The sequence below is a fragment of the Molothrus aeneus genome, chromosome Z (genome assembly GCF_037042795.1).
Source record: "Molothrus aeneus isolate 106 chromosome Z, BPBGC_Maene_1.0, whole genome shotgun sequence".
In the NCBI taxonomy this organism is placed as follows: Eukaryota; Metazoa; Chordata; class Aves; order Passeriformes; family Icteridae; genus Molothrus; species Molothrus aeneus.
Window position 1 is genome coordinate 57,940,648 of NC_089680.1, and position 18,692 is coordinate 57,959,339.

An 18,692-nucleotide genomic window follows, 5' to 3' on the forward strand; every position below is an offset into this window, starting at 1 on the left:
AAACATAAATAAGATGACGGGAAAACTGATGATTTCTCCAAGATTCTGTTAGCAAAATCAAATCAAATTTGTGTCATCAAATACTGTTTCAAAGATCTTTCCTTACAGCCTTACAACATATTTCAATCAACAATCAGTAAGATCACTGCATATGTCTGCAACAATTAAAGATTATTCACAGCAAGATTAATTATACACATTTCAACAGGAATTTTTAATGAAAAAATTCTGCAAGATTAAAGTTTTAAGTTTGACTAACATGACTAACTCTCCTTCATTGTATCCCATCTTAACAAATAGACCACATCCGCGTTCTTCCAACCCCCTAAAAGCCTTCCTCCTCTATTGCTGTTCTCCCACTTATCAGAAGCAGAAACACATTCAGGACCCTGATGGACAGACATATAGCAGTCCTGAGGCTAAATCTAGAGAACATACTGTCTCCTGTTGGTTTCGCAGTATATCCCCAGAATATTAACATTTTTATAGTAGTAACTTAGGCATTCCCATGGGATATGACCATCAAAAGCGAGTTCTTGGCAGTAAAATTCAGAAGCTAAAATGCCAGGCTGAAGGGAACACATGGGGCCAGCATTACAGGATGGTCACAGGACCTCAGTGTCCTGCTGTTTGTCTACAATGCCCTCCCCTCCTAGCCCCCATTTTAGGGACAGCTTTTCCACCCAACTCTGATGAAATTATTTAAAACAGTGTTCATTGAGAAATCCATACTGAATTTTTAAATGAAAAGTGCTGCAGTCAAACTTCTTACAGGGCGAATATGTTCTGAAACATTATAATTTCTCTGATAACCTAACAATATCTTAACAATCTGGTTAAAAAATGGACTATTATTTCAAATATAATGTTGTATTGAAATTTTTTTCACTAGGGGGAACAATTTTATTCAAAATCACACAAATAGCACATGCTAACCTGTGACTTGATTTTTTTATATTACTAAAATTAATGTTCCATGTGGATAGTGTTCTGCAATTTGTCAACTTGTTCTGATGTGGTTTATAAACAATTTCACAAGCCTACCTCCTTGCCCTTTGTACATACTTTCCTAACAGCTATTGATTGACAGCTTAAAAGTAAATAGTGAAATTTAACTGAGCATGGTTTCCACAAGTGGCATGCACCCTATATCTATAAAAGCAAACATAAATAATGTTGTTTGTAATTCAGTTCACTTAGACCTTGAGATTACAGCATGAAAAATACGAGATAGTAATATTTAAGGTGAATTCCTGCACTGGTATTTGGTTGATAATTTTTATTATAAACTTAATTTAATCAATTATACAGTTGAAGAAATAAGAGAAAGATAAGACTTGTTAGATTTGAATCTAAGTTTCATATCAGCTTTATAACCTGGGAAAAGAAGGCAGAGGAGCTGTATGCCATCTGTTCAATTCTGTCCTTTATCTGTGGGCTGCCTTATGGTTAGCTTAAATGAAGGAAGCAGATACTGACTGACTTCCAGGACCAGCTGTACTGGCCAAGATCTCTGAAGCTCTCTTCACTCAAGCTCTTGCAGGCTTCCAATATTGGGGAAGGTGCCAGAAGGCAGAAATAAGTACATCAACCCTGCTGCAGCAGGTGACTGCTAAAACAGCTGTTCACGGGATTACAAATGGGGTACAGTCCATCTGACCTCACTGGTGTGATTACTGAATCCATATTGTGCCAGTGTATTCCATATAGGACTAAAATAATTCTCAGACAATTTGTGCAGAAATTGCTCTAAGATATCACAAGTGTAGGCTGTAATTTAGATCTCTGCAATCTAAATGTAGTTGTTTAAACAAAAAAAAAAAAAAAAAAAAAAAAAAAAAAAAGAAGAAAGGGAAAGAAAGCTGGGTGGGGTTCTGTTTGGGAGTATTTCAGAGTATCAGTCCTACACTGGAAATGACATGGATTCTTTTTTGCTACACTTCTCCCTATTTTTCTTCCACATTTACTTTCTCTTCACAATGCAAGCTGCAATGTAATGTATCAGAAAATTCGATCAGAAAATATATCAGAAAATTCAAAGCATATTAGCTTTCCTCACAGAATAACAGGTGTCATTTGCATACTTTGAAACACTTTCAAGATGCAAGGAAATTTAAAGGACAGGCTTCTATGTCATATTTCTTCAGTTAAATAAATAACTGTTCTTGCACTTTAAAACTACTGGGAGAAAAATGCTATGTTAAAAGGGTTCATGGCAAAACACAATCCTAAAATATGCACTTTTAAAATGTTCTAAATTCAGATACTAATTTGCATGACCAAGATTTGCATGTATAGATTTAACTCACTGCATTCAGTCAGAATTTTTCTATAAGTAGGCCCCTTAATTTATCATATGTGCATTGAGAAGACACATACTTTTGTTGCTCCTATTAACTTTTAAACTTTGATTTTTAATTGCAAACTGACTATATATCTTTAAACTTCTTGAACAGAATAAGTACCAAGGAATTTCACTGCTTTTCTTGAAAGTCTTAGCATAACAGGCTCTATTTCCAATTCATTTTTCACTAAAGTGATCTCATACTTTACATAAAATTGTGGCATTAATTGTGTAAGAGTATTCTCAGTCTTGGCAGCTTCTTTATTATTATAAGAGCATACCTGACAGATCCAATATACAGCTGAGGCCCCTAGGTTTTGCTTTGCAATGATGCTAGATATCTTTTTGAAAATTAAACTTTTCTATAAAATAAAAGGTAAAAAATTCTGCTGTTGTCTGATAGAGCTGAATGTGGTTTTTTGAGGCATTCAGGAGTTATATGACCAGACTGCACTTGTAAGAAAAGGACACTGTCTTTACCACTTCAAACTCCATCTCAGTATTTTATGCAAATGAACTATTTTTCAGAAGTACTGATCATCCACACACACAACTGAGTAAGATGCACATTTTGTGAATTTGAAAACTGTCTTCACAGTTGATCATACAACAGTAAAATAATCAGGAATGGCTACAAAATACGATAAGCATTCTTTGAGGACTGTAGTGAGCGAGCATGTTGTAGACCAGTGTTTTTAATCTTATTTGGCTGTGAGGTACCTTAGGACATTTCAAACATTTTTATAACTGCATTTATTGCCTATTTTGAGGGCTTACTTTTCAAAGCATCATGCTGGCAAATGTTTAAAATTCCTTTTTAAGGAATTTTTTGAGCTTAATAATGCATTGTTGAGAAATTCATTTAATGCACACAGGAAACAAAAGGAGAAAATGAAAACGTACCCTATATTACTTAAACTATATAACTTAAACTTTTCAAAACACAGCTAGGCAAAGCTATAGTGAAAGAAAATAGAAATGCACTTTCAGTATCCATAAAAATGAGACATCTGAATTTATATGAGTTTCCTGTCTGATTAAAATAACGCATACAAAATTAAAAACATAAATATTAATTTTATGTACCACATAAGATGAAGAAAATGAAAGAATAATGTTTACATTTATGGTTGACTCATTAGTGTTTTATTATGTGAAACACTAGGAGGCATCAGTTGGGTAAAAAAAGAGTTATTTTGAAATATTATATGAAATTATCATAGAATTTATCAGCTTTCTATTTTCATACTTCTAAATGTTAAGGCTGTACATTTTAACTAAATTATGCAAATAGGAAAAAACTATTCTCACTGATAAATGACATATTTAATAATACAGGGGCAGCATTTAATTTCTTGGCTATTTTCAAATCAGACTACACACATGCAACACAAATAATAGTTTTTAAACCCATTATATTTTAAAAAGTAGGAGAATAAAATAAGATTCTTTAGTTGTTGTTCAATATTATAATTTTTGATAAATCTGTTATACCTTGACACATTTTAGGCACACTCCTCTGCTCGTAAGCTCTTAATATGGTTAAATGCAGTGAATTTAGTATAGTTCTAGGCACTTTTTAGAGCCTAGTCACTTTTAGTAACTTTAAATTGTGATTACAGGAAAATATCTAGACAAATATCTTTTTTAAAAAATCCAAGAACAATAATCTACCACATTTTAATTGTATTTCTCCAAAGTGGTGTATTAAGAAGTTTTTATAAAATTTGTGTAACAATGCTACAAGTGGCTGTACTTTCACTATAAAGTCATACAAATCCAGTAATGTCAAAATTGAGTTTTCCTTGATTTGAATTACATTTAACAATGACTAAGCAACAGAGTTCTAGTTGTCTCATACAATAATCACTTAAAAGTGAAGTGTGTCTTGCTATGCCACAGCAATCAGCTTTTATTGCTGTCCAATCAAAATGACATGTGAACCGCCTAATCCTTCTTTTGTAAGGCACATAAGACTTTGTTGTCACTGTTGGTTTTGTGAATCGCCCCTATAAGCTGGTCTGATTTCCTAAAGATGACAGATCTCAGTGAATAGACAACCTCTCCTGCACTGCAGTCAATGAGACGGTGGCATTAAAGTGGAGGGCTGAAGACACCAGCTTTTAATCACCTGTCCATATGTATCATTGATCATCAGTTCTAAGAAAATGACCTTAAAGCTGGTCAGAGGACTCAAGTAATTACTTCTAAAAATAGTTTAAAAACTCAGTTTTTCAATTTTTCACTTGCACCATCAGTGTTTGCTGACCAAAGTTTTTCTGAATCCATCTTGCTTCTGAAGCAGGATCCAAAATTCTATTTTCATCCTTTTCAAATATCAGAATTCTAACTCTGTTAAGCTTAAAATTTTCTAGCTTTCAGAATTAAATGTATTATTTAAAAAATATTTTGTACCTAAATCATTACAGAGCATAAATGAGGATAAAGCAAAATCTTCTGCTGATATCAAATAGCAAAATTAAAAAACATAAAATGTATAAAAAATGTAAGTGTTTTGGCTATGATTTAGGATGCTGAAGCAAGGACTATAAATTCTTGGAAATCATATAACTGCTTATGTAGATTCATCTCCATCATCAGTGTTTTCAAAAAAATGCCAATACACCTTACTTGATATTTGGAAAAATTATCACACAATTTTGAATAATTATATCAAACAGATAAAAATGGACCTTGATATATCAAACACCAAGCATTTTTTCTTTCAAGAGCATAGTAACAATTAATGACTTCTTCTTTAATGAAATGTAGAAATAACTTCAGCTGTCTCTGAAAATGAACTAAACTATCCTGATGAACAATAAATTAATCTGTTCTAGAGAAAAGTAAAATTAAAAGAAATTAAGTTGGCAAAATATTATATTCACAACTCCTGCTCAGTTCCTAAGTTTCTATATAATTACTTTTATCTACTGAATAATGAATTACCAAAATATTTCTTAAGCAAACTTTTGTGAAAAGCTTCAGGAAACTTCATTTCTCTTTGTAACATTATAGGCATTTTTTTAAAAAAGAACCATTTAAGAAAGGTATGTCTGGTTTTAAATATGCATTTTGCAGGTAGATGAAATGTCTAAAAAAAGGAAAAAAATCTGGATCCCATATTGGAAGAAAATTCACAGTAAGAAATTATTTGAATTCATTTTCTTATTATGGTCCAAAACTAGAAATTTGGGAACATAACTGTAAAAGACTCCCACACTATTCATCATTTAGTACCAATTTTAATAAGGCTCCTAAACTTACATTTCTTTTTTTGTTGGTCAAATAATCTTAAAAGGATGCAGACAGTATCTGATCCCTGCATTCTTTTATAGGACATTGAAAGTGACATTCTTTACATCTCTGTCCTATGAAAGCTTTAGGACAGGCAAGAGGTTTAGTCTCTTTGGGTCCTGATCCTGTAAATTGTTATCCCTGTGACTTGCTCATTTTCTTACAAGTACTCTCAGCATTGACTAGTGGGACTAGTTGTGTAAGAACTCCTCGCATTAAAGAGCCTTTCTATGTTCAGGTCCCAGAGCTACCTTCTCATACTATGTAGAGCATATTAGTATAAATATATATGAACAGTGAGTTTTTAAAATAAAAGTACATGTGCAACCAGGAACATAGACACCTCGGATTAAGGGCCATTGTCTTAAGTTGTTTTTCAAGGAATTTTTCTATTACTTCCAAAAGGACAGGCTTGTGGACAGATATTTCAGCATAGGCTCATTATGAATTATGTACTCATTAACACAGAAAGAATAATATAATAGATATTTTAGGAAAACTAATAAAGTAAGAAAGTTTTGTGCGTTTTCAACTTGAAGTAAGGTACTTGAAATCCTGTAATAAATACAGTTCACAAAATAACAAATGCCCAGAGAAACCACATGAATTATCATTTGCACTGAAGATTAGTATGTGTTGGAGTAGTGATTCACAGGTGGTGCTATTTCCTTGCCCTGCCAAAGCATCTAGGGATTAGTTATTATACTCCATATAAACATCTTTACTCTTCAAACCCAATAGCAGGAAAGTGACAATGAAAGAAATCTAGTCTTCTAAATGAGAAGTTGCTTCTAAAATAGTTTGTTTGTCATTCATCTTACAGTTATTTTAAAGTAAAGATATGAAACTAGGACATATGCCATTAAGGTGATTGTCAGATATGTGCAAGGAAAATTTTGTGTCAAAGCTATTATTTTCTGATCATCAGCAAAGTACAGGTAAAGTGCCTTTCTCTGTTTAATTCTCTTAAACCTTTAGTCTTAAATTGTCTATTACAGTATTTATTTAAGTATGTAGTTATTTGGTAATAATAATCATTACACACAATAAAGAAAATAGAACTTTTCTATAAAAGACAATGCTTAGATACCCACAATGATTCATTAAATTTTGTTTTGCGCCATGCTGCATTGCTTTTTTTTTATTATTATTATTGTTAGTAGTAGTAGTAGCATGGAAATAGGATTATTAACTTGTTTTTTATACTTGTTTTGTTTTTCAGGCTGACAAGAGGTCACACTAAGTTTTATGGGAAATAATAAGTATTCTAATTACATAGTGCAACAATAATCTTACAAGTCGCTAATTCACGTTAAACTTTTTCTTAGCCTGTAAGTGATTGTACTGCAATTATGCCAGCTAGTTCTGTAATTCTGATTAGCTCCTTTGTGTAAAAAAATTTAAAGATTACTCAAAGTACTGTGTAAAGACCAAAGCATACTGTTCCAAAATTGGCTTGCAGACCATCACTTAAATTCCCACATAAATGCAAGGGGTCTTTTCATCTCAAACATAAGTAATTCAGATGAAAGATGTACAAAGTTGAACGCCTGCAAGCATGCACTACTTAAACTCAAGACTGAAGAGCCTGTGATACAGCTAAGTTTAAGAGCATTTCACTGAAACTAGATTGTTTCCCTAGTCTGATAAATCACAGTGCAAGCACTACAAGGTCATAGCTTTTAAATCAACTAAGAGCCATCTAAATCAAATAAGCTTCCAATACTTCATAATATCAAGCACATAAATTATGTAAACTAACTTCATCGAAGTTTAAACACTTATGACACTGATAGAGACAAGTTTGCCATAATTTACTAGAGATTTAACTCGTTTTTTAGCAAGCTACTTTTAAGCAACTGCGCAGTCACACACTAAAAGTCTGCAAGCAACCTCAATCCCAGTTTACATAAAATGACTGATACATTATTCAAACGCGATAGGAAATGTACCTAGGGCTTTTGTTCCATGCCCACCACATTTTATTCTGACGTTGAATTTCACATGTACTTACATTGTAAACAGTTAGCTGTTTGGCTGATCAGACTAGTCCTTCAGATATTTTCCTTTCATAGGAAAAAGAAAAAATCCCTTTACTTCTTCCAGTCTTAAATATTCACCACCTGGTTCAACATGCAGCCGCCTTGAATCACACACACAACCTTCAAAGTCAATCCAATAAGCAGCCAGAAGATGCCTGGAGTGTGTGTGTGTGTGTGCCTGAGTGTGTGTGTGTGTGTGTGCGTGCGCGTGGTGCGCGTGTGTGTGCGTGGTGCGCGTGTGTGCGCGTGTGTGCTGCGTGGAGGAGGAGAAAGTGGCTGAGCTGCTGGTCGGATTAAAAGTAACCGGACTCGTCCTGAGATCGTCCAGGAAGGAAGTGGCAGCAGGCGAATGGGAAAAGGCGAATAGCTCACAGCCTCTGTAACATCGCGGAGGGGAAGGGGGAGGCGAGAAAGGGATTCAAAACATACTCCTGATGAGGTGTCCTTTTCTACTTCTCTCTCTTCCTCCTTTTTCTTCTTTTTATCGTGTCTCTATTTCTCTACCTCTCCCACAATCCCAAACGAATGACTCTCTCTTCCCGAGCTGAAGAAATAATCAGTTTCAGTCTCGCAAAAAAGGGGCGGGATCAGATCTCGAAAGCGTTTTAATAAAACAAACATAGAGCAGCAGCAGCAGCGGCAGCAGTTCCTTGCCCCTCTAGTCTAAACTAGATTGATAAATTGCTCCACTACACTACTTTAATTATGTATATGGTATGCAGAATAAATCACTGAACATCAGCACCTCAATCAAGCACTTTTAAAATGATAATTGCATCTTCGGTGAATCAATCTTTCCATTCCTGACATTTTGCTAATTTTAGTTTTACGGTGGGGGCAATGGCATATGCCACACGCAAACCTAATGACATCCTTTATCACACAAAGCGAAGACAAGGCGGCGAGCCGCTGAGTGTTTTCCCCCTCCTGCCGGGGTACCACAGCGTGCAGGAGGGCTGCGAACCTGGGAGGCGGGCATTGCCCGCGGCAGCGCATCTGGGGCCAGTCAGCGCGGCCGGTCAGGTCCCGGCTGTGGGGAAGTAACCAAGCTCACCGCACCCGGGGACCTGCGGAGCCCAGGGTTCGGAACGCCCCTGCGTGTCGCATGCCCAGCACCTCCGAGGCGGTACCTTCGGAGTGGCTTCACCTAGGTCGGGAAGGGGCGGGCGCCGAGAGGGGGCAGCCGGCCCACGGTCTCCAGTGCGACCCAGAGGACGCCTACCCCTGCGCCGCCTCCGGAGCGCAGTAGGGCTGCGGTCCTCCGGCACTTGCCCCCGCCCCCGAGACCTCCTGCCCAGCCCTTTGGCTGGGCTCCCCCTCCCCAGACCGGCGCCTGCTGAGCAGCCCAACTTTCCCAACTCATTTGGCTGCTGGTCCCGCGACAATGGGGAACTGCTCCTGCGCAGCACCGGCCCAGCGGTGCTTTCCCCGCGATCAGCAGCGGCCGGATCCGGGCCCGCTCGCCTCCTCGAGCATGTCCCGGCCACGGGAAGCTGCCGGAGACGGTCTCGTGTCAGTCTCACCCGCAGATATGCAGCATTGAGAGCACGCTGTGTGTGGACAGGGCTTTATTTTTTTTAATAGGTTCAGTCGCTTCTAAAACTGGACTGAAAGGACTGCACTGTTAGTTTGAATCCAGATTAAGCACATGCAGTGATTTGAGTAAAACTGGATCTTGCACATACTTTTAAAATTTTTGTGCCGATAGCCAACTTTTATGATCCTTTGGGAGGAGCAGGGGAGTTTGTAAAGAGTATTATTTGTATGATAGATTAAAGTACTGGAACAGCACATGTGAAAAAACCAAATGACTTATTCAAACACAGAGATAAATATCTATTTGGGTTATTTTAATGCAAGTCCTTGGTCTCACAGTCTTTTCCCCTAGAAATATCTCATTGGGCCACTGACCTACTTCCAAAGTATTCGACAGTGAATAAATACCTTTTCAGTTCAACTGTACTCTTTAAAACATGGATGCTCAAAGAGCAGTCAGAGCAAAACAAAGCTCAGGTAGTTCTAACAGGCACCCTGCAATTACTCACAATGCAAATCCTTAGAGAATATTGAGGGTCTCATCCGTGTCATGGTCTGTCTGGATGAGAGTGCACCACTCTCCGTGCAGTGACATGCTACAAATGTACCCACACCAATAATGACAGTGATGCTGATGTGCTCAGAGCTACCAGGCAATCAGATACAAGTGAAGCACATTGTACACGGTGGTAACAGGCACATATGCACAGCAGTGTTAGCACAGCCTGAAAAACACTGGGAAATAAATACTTTCTCAGCCTCAGGTCTGCTGTGAAGCACAGCAGGAATGAAATACAGAACAGTTATACAGGTTGTACCCTTGCTATGCCTCTTCCATAGACAATTTTGGTCTCCCAGTGTGGCACCCAACTATCCAGTAATATTTGTATATTCTTAGTGGCAAAAAATAGAAAATTATGTTAAGACTTGACACGTTTGTGCTCTAACTGAAAATGACTGTCATCTGCTTTATTTTATGCAGGATGTGTAAGTTTTCTGGTGTCTGGTAGTTGATAACACAGCCCTTCAACTGGCAAGACAGAACGTGAGCACTGTCATATTTTGAAAGTAGTTATTACAGTAAGAAAATATTTCAGAAAATAAAAGGATATAGCAGTTTAGAACTTCAGCTACACCTCCATGTGGGCACTTGTGGTCTAATCTTTTTATAGTGGTGACCTTCACATACTGGAGCACCTTAAAGCCATGCCAAGTTTTAGTCACAAGCACAATTAATCAAATCTGTGTAAAGGACATCTTGATTTTTACAACAGGATTCAGATGCCAGATGGACAAACAGATATAAGGGGAGGGATCAGGATTTGTCACTTGTTTCAGATTTAGACAAGGCATGAACTTATGCAGCATAATTTGAAGTGTTTGGGTGTTTTTGTTTCCCTCTCTTTGGATTTAATTTAAAAACCTGAAATAATTTCAAACAGTAAAAACCCCTTTGTGCTGATGTCTGTACATGTACTGAATCTCCACAAATGCACCCTTTTCAAATTTTTGGCACAAGAAATTTCTGTGGACAGCTTTTCTGCTGTCCACTGTCCATATATAGATATGCTGACAATTTTTTCCCCCAATCTACCACCTGAGGCATGCAGTGTCTTAAACCATGAGACATTGGTCATAATGTAATAAGTATAAAATCAGCTCACCAAAGGTTTATTAAAAAGTGCATCCAAGTATCTCTTTACAAGTGTGATTACTTCAAGGTAACATTTCCTTTGAAGATGATTATCAAAGTATATTTTTGTTCTTTTGTGGATGCAGAACATATTTTTCTATTAGGAGAAATGAGATAGCCATCCTTTAATGGTATTTAAAGGGAAAAGCAGTGAAGTTACTATGAAATTACCCACCTCCTTTGTGTCTTAACTCCGGGCTAGCTTGGTTTCTATTTTCGGTTTAAATTTCTGCTAAAACCCATTCCACTCTACACCTTGCTTTCTTCCACCACCTCCTTATTTATAAGAGCAACACAGTATAACCCTTCTTCCCATGTCTGGCTGCTTTTAAACTTGGCCCACGCTGGGTACAGCTCTTGAAGAGAGCTTTATGAAATTATTTTAAAGTGAGCTGGGGTGGTTGCCACAGCAACCCACCCTGAGAGAAATCGAGGCTATAGATTAATCTACCCCACAAGATTATTCAACTGTAGTGTATTTGTTCTTCATTCATTCAGAATATTCCCTCGAACCATATGCTTTTATAATAAACAAAAACATACAAACTCAGATAATTTCAAAGATAGCAGGGTTGTATTGCAGGAGCACAAATTAATTGCTTTGTAAACCTCTGCTATGAGATGACATGTACTTGATTCCCTGCAAAATTTTTTGATTGAAAATAAAAATATCTGCAAGGTATGCATTTTATTTATTAACTTAAAATAAATGGCATGCCATTACAAAAATGGTGTTATCACCACACACATCATGCAACAATTACAGAAAGCCTTTGTCACAGCTGTACCTATATGTATATAACACAGTAGAGTTTTGCTCTCCAGGTTTTGCTTTGAACAAAAATCTAAAAATAATAAATAGTTTTTGGTGGTATTAAATGTAAAAAATATTAAACACTCACCACATACACCCTCTTTATTGTCAAAATCATCCGCCTCCAATGCTTTACTTAATCTTTCCCATGGTAGTTACTTCACAGTTTACAATTCGTGTTCGGCACCTTGGATGTTTAAAAGCACAAAAGTAGCATATTATTAAAATTCAAACCTTCAATATATTTTAGGAGATTAATGAAGTAATTTCTATAAAAAGAATATGAATCTTTACTGATGTGCACTTAGGCCTATCTTACGTAGCTTGACGTTTTCCAAAGCTGTTATAAACTCCATCTAAATCCTACCTTAGGGATGATATACTATCAGTAAAATTACAAAACTATTGATTGCAGGCTGTACTTATCCTCCAGTTGGTATTGATACTTTCACATGCATTTTGGAAAACACAGCCATCTCATTGTTTAATAAATGCCTCTTTAAAAGGCCAGAGTGAATTATAAAGTGGTAAAATTCGGCATATTCATTTTGTTCCTTCCATAAAGGACCAGGTATCTATCTGCACAGGTATGTGTAGTGCTGACTCCAGACATGCATCTCCTTAGGTCTCCTTTGAGGAAGGCAACCAGGTAGCACCCACAGAACTTTTTTTTACCCCAAATATTCATTTTTCTCTGCACACGTAGTTGTGGAGAGGGAGTCCCAACCGGAACGACTTGGTTTTGAGGGGCAACCTTTCTGGCCTCTGCCCCAGCCCCTCGCACCTGCACACATCATTCCCCGGGCTTCTCATCATTTATTTATTGACTTGTAATTTCTACGTGCTGGGCTGTTCCTCCGGTGATGTGATCGGGAGACACAGCAGGAGTAGGTAGGTACGACACTGGTCTCTGGCCCCGTCTCTTCCTGCTCCGCGCATCTGGCGGCGCCGGGCGGGGCAGCGAGTGCCAGGGGGTCCCGAGTCGCCCCGGCTCTGCCGGTGCCACGGCCGCCGCCCTTTCCTCGTCCCCGTTCTTACAGGAAGACGCTGGGGCGGTGCGGAGGCGGTGTAAAGCCGGCCAGGCGCCGACTGACGCCAGAGCGGGTGGTCCCGGCGAGGGCGGGCGGCGGGAGCAGCGGCTGTTCTACTGCAGCTATGGCTATGTGGAACTGGCCGGGAATAGCAAAGGGTTGGGAAATCCTGACCAAAGGCCGGCTCTGAGGAGGCTGAAAGAACCTTGCCACGCGTCCCCTGGCAAAACTGCCCTCATCGGGCCCCTCCGGAGCCTGTTCAGAGCCTTTGCCCACGGCTCCGACCTTTGGAACAAGTGGGTGTCGCCACTATGGCAGGCCCTGCAGTGCCAGCGGAACCTGTGTGGCCAATCCGTCAGCTCAGGGCCAGGTTGGAGCAGGGGCGCTGCCCGCCAGCCGCGGGCGGGTAGGTGGTGGGTAGTCGGAGGCAGGGTTCCGGGACTTCAGAGGGGGTTGGAGTGTCCAAACATATAGGGCCAGCCTCGGGAAGCTACAGCAGCACATGACAGTCCTGGCACGGAGGCAGATCGGTGTTCAGCTGGATGGTTATTGAAGCCGTGGGGTGAGTGAGGTTAGGCTTGGAGTTCGACTAACACAGGGCATTTATCTGTTACTTCCCAGCCTTTTGGAAAAAATGTTATTTCAATTCACCACTCCCCCTCTCCTCGCGAGACCGACTTTTTTTTTTTAAGAGGTTTTTTTTTTATGCTCCCCTGCTAATATTTTTAAGGGCCTTTGCAGGGAAGAGATTGATTTTAGAGGGGAAAAAGGCTGCCAAATGTGTTAAATCAACAGTGAAAAGGGGGTTTGTTTGTTTTGCTAAATTGATCCTGTTCTAGTAATCTGCAGTGTTTCATTTTTACTAAAGGCAGTTTCTGAAACTGTAGTTTGCAAGTTGCTATTGTCCTTTATATACCTCATAAACAGCTGCCCAAAGATATTTTTTTATCCAAGACAATTTTGAATTGTAATTTTTAAAAAATGGTTCTCAGACTAGAGATTGGAGATAACTTTTTCATAGACAAATCCATTTTCTTTCAAAGATTAGACTTAACTAAATTTGTCGTAAAGAGTATAAAAATAGTATTTATCACTTTGTTAATGACAACACAGACTGATATTAGAGTTAAATCTGTCTACTCTTGCCACACATGCATTTTAGAAATAAGTAATTCTTAAGGTAAATATCTTTTTTAAATTTTTTCTTCAAAATTAGACTGAAATGGCATCTGAAGGAAGTTAATAGCTATAGAAATCCCAAATCTCCTGCTTAGTGTGGAACATGGATGCTGTGGAGCTTATATGGTATGTCCAAAGTCCCCTGAAGTCTGTTGAAATGCAGTGTACTCTGACAGGCTGAGATGAGATACTAAAATGGAAGCTCAGTTCTATGTCACTAGTCACCCAGATCCAACTTCTGCCTCAAAATTAATCTTTGGGTTTGCTCTAAGTCCAGTTCCTGTACCAGCCACTATCTCTCTGTAAGTAATTCAAATGTACTTAGCATGCTATGCCAATGTTCCACCAAATGCATAGAGTTTATATATACACATATGCATTTTAGGGGTATAATGCTTGTAGTCCATGATCTTACTTAAGTGTAAATATAGGAAGAATTTAACCTACTAACCTCTTGTTGAAGTTTAAGGACTCCAAAAATGTGTGTCTAGATTTGTCTGAAAGAAATGCATCTAGGGTTTTTAAGATTTCCAGTGCTAGTAAGAAATTGGCAAGCAAAACTTCAGTCTCAGACAAACTCAAATCTCAGTAACTACTTTCAATTCTACATCCCTTCCCCAGTTTCTTCTTACATAAATTAGGTAAAATTTCAAGCTAAATGGGCTTTTTTTCCCCCCCTTATGCAAAAATACAAAAATAGATCAAATATGAGCTTAGAGTGGAAATTTGGAATCAATATCCCATCTTAATAGGGTTTAAGTACAGGAATGTATTTGAAGAATAATTTTGGAAATGCTGTCATTTTCATGAACTGGTGTTCATGTCTATAATTCTGCATCTTCATATGCAGAAACATCAGAATTTTTTTTCAAAAGCAAAGCATTTGGTGGAAGTGTAATTTGCTGTGTGGTCTAATACATCTGTGATTAAAGTCTATCTAGATTGTTAAACAGCCTTCACCCAAGAAATACAGTATCTTCACTATTCAACTTGATTGCTAATATAGAAGAACTACCTCTCACAGCTTCTAGAATTGATGCAGAGGAAGATAACTTTGTATTTCCTTGTTAATTTATGCAGCTTTAGAAGTCTTAAACCTCTGTATCATTAGCTGAGTATTTCTAAAGTTCCTGCTAGTGCAGTTCCTTCTCCTTATCTCCAAGAGGAAAAGCTTCCATAAATTGTTTCAGAATTAGCATTTAAGTAAGGAGCACCCTTTTTATTCCTTCTACCACATTTATTTGTCCATGTGATTGCCTTTCCTGAATAAGGAGAATCTCTCTATGATTCATTTTCATTTTGGGAAAAGCTGGTAGGAAACTAGGAAAATATTTTTTAGGCTGTGCGTTCCTTCTCTTTTCCAGAAATGGAATTGCCTGACTAAGGTATTGTGATATTTTCAGATATTTTGACAAAAAATGCACAACTTAAAACAAAAAAATATGATTGCACCCCCTTGCTAATTATGTGACACTCAAGCTTTTGTCTGTCTTGCACTGAGTGATGATGTGATACAGAAGCAGACAGCCATAAATGGCAGAAAAGGCTTAATTAAGTATTCTGCAGCTGCTACAAATTGGATCAGCATCTGCATCTGTGTAGACAATGAAATTCATGGTAATTTTGAGGGCCAAGCAAAGTGGAGGTTTGTTTTGGATGGACGCCTAGCCACAATTCAAGCAAAATTCAGACTCAAATATGTTCTAAGGGGGAAAAAAATGTTGGTCAACTTCATCTCCTGTTGCTGAAAGCCAATACGGTTTCCCATTCTGGCTTTAGATGTTCATTCCAATGTCACACATGAAAGGCATCTCTTAGACTGTTCAGAGAGTCTGTTGAGTTTTTTCCCCTAAAAAATAATTCTCAGGAGTTTTCCAGATTAGACTTGGAGCTATATTTTTAGATAAACAACCAGCTTTTTGCAGTTTTTCGACGATTTGCCTCTATTTCTGATTTCATACCACTTTCTGGAACCAAAACTGGAGTAAATGATGCACAAATGTTAATGATTAATAATCCAACTTGTTCTAACAGAGATATTTTCACCATAAATTGAATATAGAATACAAGAGCGATAGATTAGTATCTGGGATGAGGGTATAAAGGTATTACTCTGAAACTTTTTTATACAGATATGCTTGTATGCATATACCAAGAAATAATAGGTTATTCTCTGGACATTTTGACAAAATGCACTGGTTTTAGGTGTTTTCAAACTCTTCTAAATTCATAGTTTTGTTTTGTGTTTGAACAGCTCTAAACACAAGTGTTGATCCAAAAATATGTCTTCTAAATGCTGATGTTATACTAAATCTCTGTTGTAAAAACAATAATTAATACAAATATTTCATTAGATGATTTAGGGAGACCTTTTGAAAGTTGAAAGCTCTTCTTGATAAGTGAAGAACTCTTAATTTCTGTGATCATAAATGTAATTTCACAATAGTTGGGTCAGCTTTTAGACATGATTATGCCACTTATGTTAATCTATCTAAACCTTCCATGAGCATCCTGCTGTGGGGCTTTAACTCTTCCCATTAAAGTACTTTAAAAAATATTATTGATGTAAAAAGGAAACTAAGCCTCTGGTCATGTTTGGATTTGTACTTTGGTTTGGATGTATTTAATCTGAAATTGTTGTTACTGCCATATGATCTAGTTTGGTCTTTTTTTTACACTGCTGTATGATGCACAGATTTAAGTTCCCATTTCTGGTCTGTTATGTTATTACAAATTTGCACCAATCAGAGCAGCAAGTTTTGATTTCAGCAATGATTTTACAGGTAGCTACCCTAACATGGCTAAAGGAGAAGAAATCTGATTACTGAATTGAAGTTCCTTCAACTGGAAATTATTTTTTTCAGGCAACTAAAAACCATATAGAGACAACTTCAGTGTTTTCTTTTCTTGTTAAAAAATTCAATTAACTTCATTCAAATATGTATTGAAACTTCTTGAACTGACCTAATATATTGTTAGCCTTTTTAGTTTTAGGCTCTCAGAAACAAATAAATATGTTATGGTGACTCTCGTACTTGTCTTTACATTTTAAATCTACAGCAGATGGAAGTTCTCTGCCATAAATCCTCTTTACTTCTGGACGTGACTGAATTGGTTTTTTTGCTGTTGCTCAGCTAAAGGGCCAAGAGCTGGGGAATAGGTAGATGTTTGGAAGGGGTTTAGAAAATTTTCTAGCTCCTAAGTGAGACTGAGGAATTTTTTTGTAGTCTACATATTCATGTAGGGGAAGATAAGACAATAGGAATATGGGCAGAAATAACTCAAGAGGACTGTTGCCAGTGGGGATTAAGCGGATTAAGAATTTTTGGATTAAATTGAGATTCAGTGAGGAGTTCCCACATCCTTTTTGCAGATTAAACCTAGCAGTTGGGATGCTATTGAAAGAATGCCTTTTCCCAGGAACAAAGAAACCAAGTTCTTCTTTGCCCTAAGTGGAAGCCAGTTCTCTTGTATTTCTGTGGAAGAATGCAAGCCTAAATCTCATTTCAGAGAGATTGAGGTGTAGTATTAAATGGCTAATGCATTGAGTTAGTGCAAGGACACATAAATGGGCAAATTTTTTTTTTGCAAGGGTAGGAACAATCTCTTGATATACAAGTAGATTGTTTCACAGTCTCTTCTATTTTTCTCAGTGTTAATATACTCTTTTAGAATTACTGCACACAATAATAATTTGTTATTACCAAGCATTCTTTCTACAATAATTTTAAATTCAGGAGATGGATTGATACTAGAGAAAGGGCAATTTGCATATAGTCATATAGGACTTTAAAAAGTAAAGGAAAAGAATGAATGCTGCAGGTATCTACAGCAAAAACTATAGGAAGCATCCATTTTGTGTACTTCTGTATTGTTATTTTTAGAATAATGAAAGAAAGTAGAGAGAAATTAAAATTATTGGGGGAGAGTTTTTTGTTAAAAAAAGAGTCAAAACAGAAGATAAAATGTAGCAACCCATAAAGAGAAATGTTTGATTTGCAGGATGAAGTCTTAGCACATTGTTATCATACTATTCAGGTTTTAACTTTTTTGCCCGAACAGATGTTTCAGGATACAGTGCATCAGCTACATTAACATTGGATTGCACTTCATCTGCCATAAGTACAATTTTTAAGTATGTATGTAGAACTAGTAATGCTATATAGCTATATTTATGAACAAAGCTGTAATTGATGTTTCATTCGTTCTATAATTTTATTAATTTATTTTTATTATTTTTGCCTGTGCAGTTATTTTACATCTTCCAGTAAACTTGTGTATGTTAGCTTAAATTTAGATGTGTATTCTTTGCAAGCTGTATTGAACTTGATTTAGAATCCAGTGCCTTTAAAGTTATGCATAGAAAGCACTGTGCTTTTGTCTTTATTGAAGATTTCTTAAGTGGTGCTTTCAGAGCTTGTCTCCTAATGCTTAGTTGCTTTCAAAGGAGCAAACCCATATCTGACTATGCAATAGATTGTCACCACTTTAATTGAAAAGGACAACTCCCATTGACAAGCAGTTTGTGTACCTGTACACTGTGACAAGGGGTATCCTTTTAGCCCTTGTTACCTAGTTAATGGTGAATCTAGAGTGCAACAGCATTTTTTAAATGGGTTAGGAGGGTGGAGCTCCAAGCAGTCATTGAGAGTGGGTGCTTCTTCACCCGGGAATCAGCCACAGTGGGGTGCAGGGGTGGGGAGCAGCTGCAAAGACATCTATTTGCAGCCACCAGGATAGCTCAGGGATGGAGCCC

At 37.4% G+C, this 18,692-nt stretch overlaps 1 protein-coding gene across 8 annotated transcripts in view; it reads right to left on the reverse strand.

The window, feature by feature from the left end:
- MEF2C (myocyte enhancer factor 2C) overlaps positions 1-8,211 on the reverse strand; it is a 121,553-nt gene extending 113,342 nt beyond the window's left edge. For all 8 annotated transcript variants that reach the window (XM_066568598.1, XM_066568597.1, XM_066568599.1 and 5 more), the window contains exon 1: positions 7,656-8,211. The gene's annotated coding sequence lies outside the window, so the exon portion shown is untranslated. The remainder of the gene's footprint in view (positions 1-7,655) is intronic.
- Between the last annotated feature and the right edge of the window lie 10,481 nt (positions 8,212-18,692).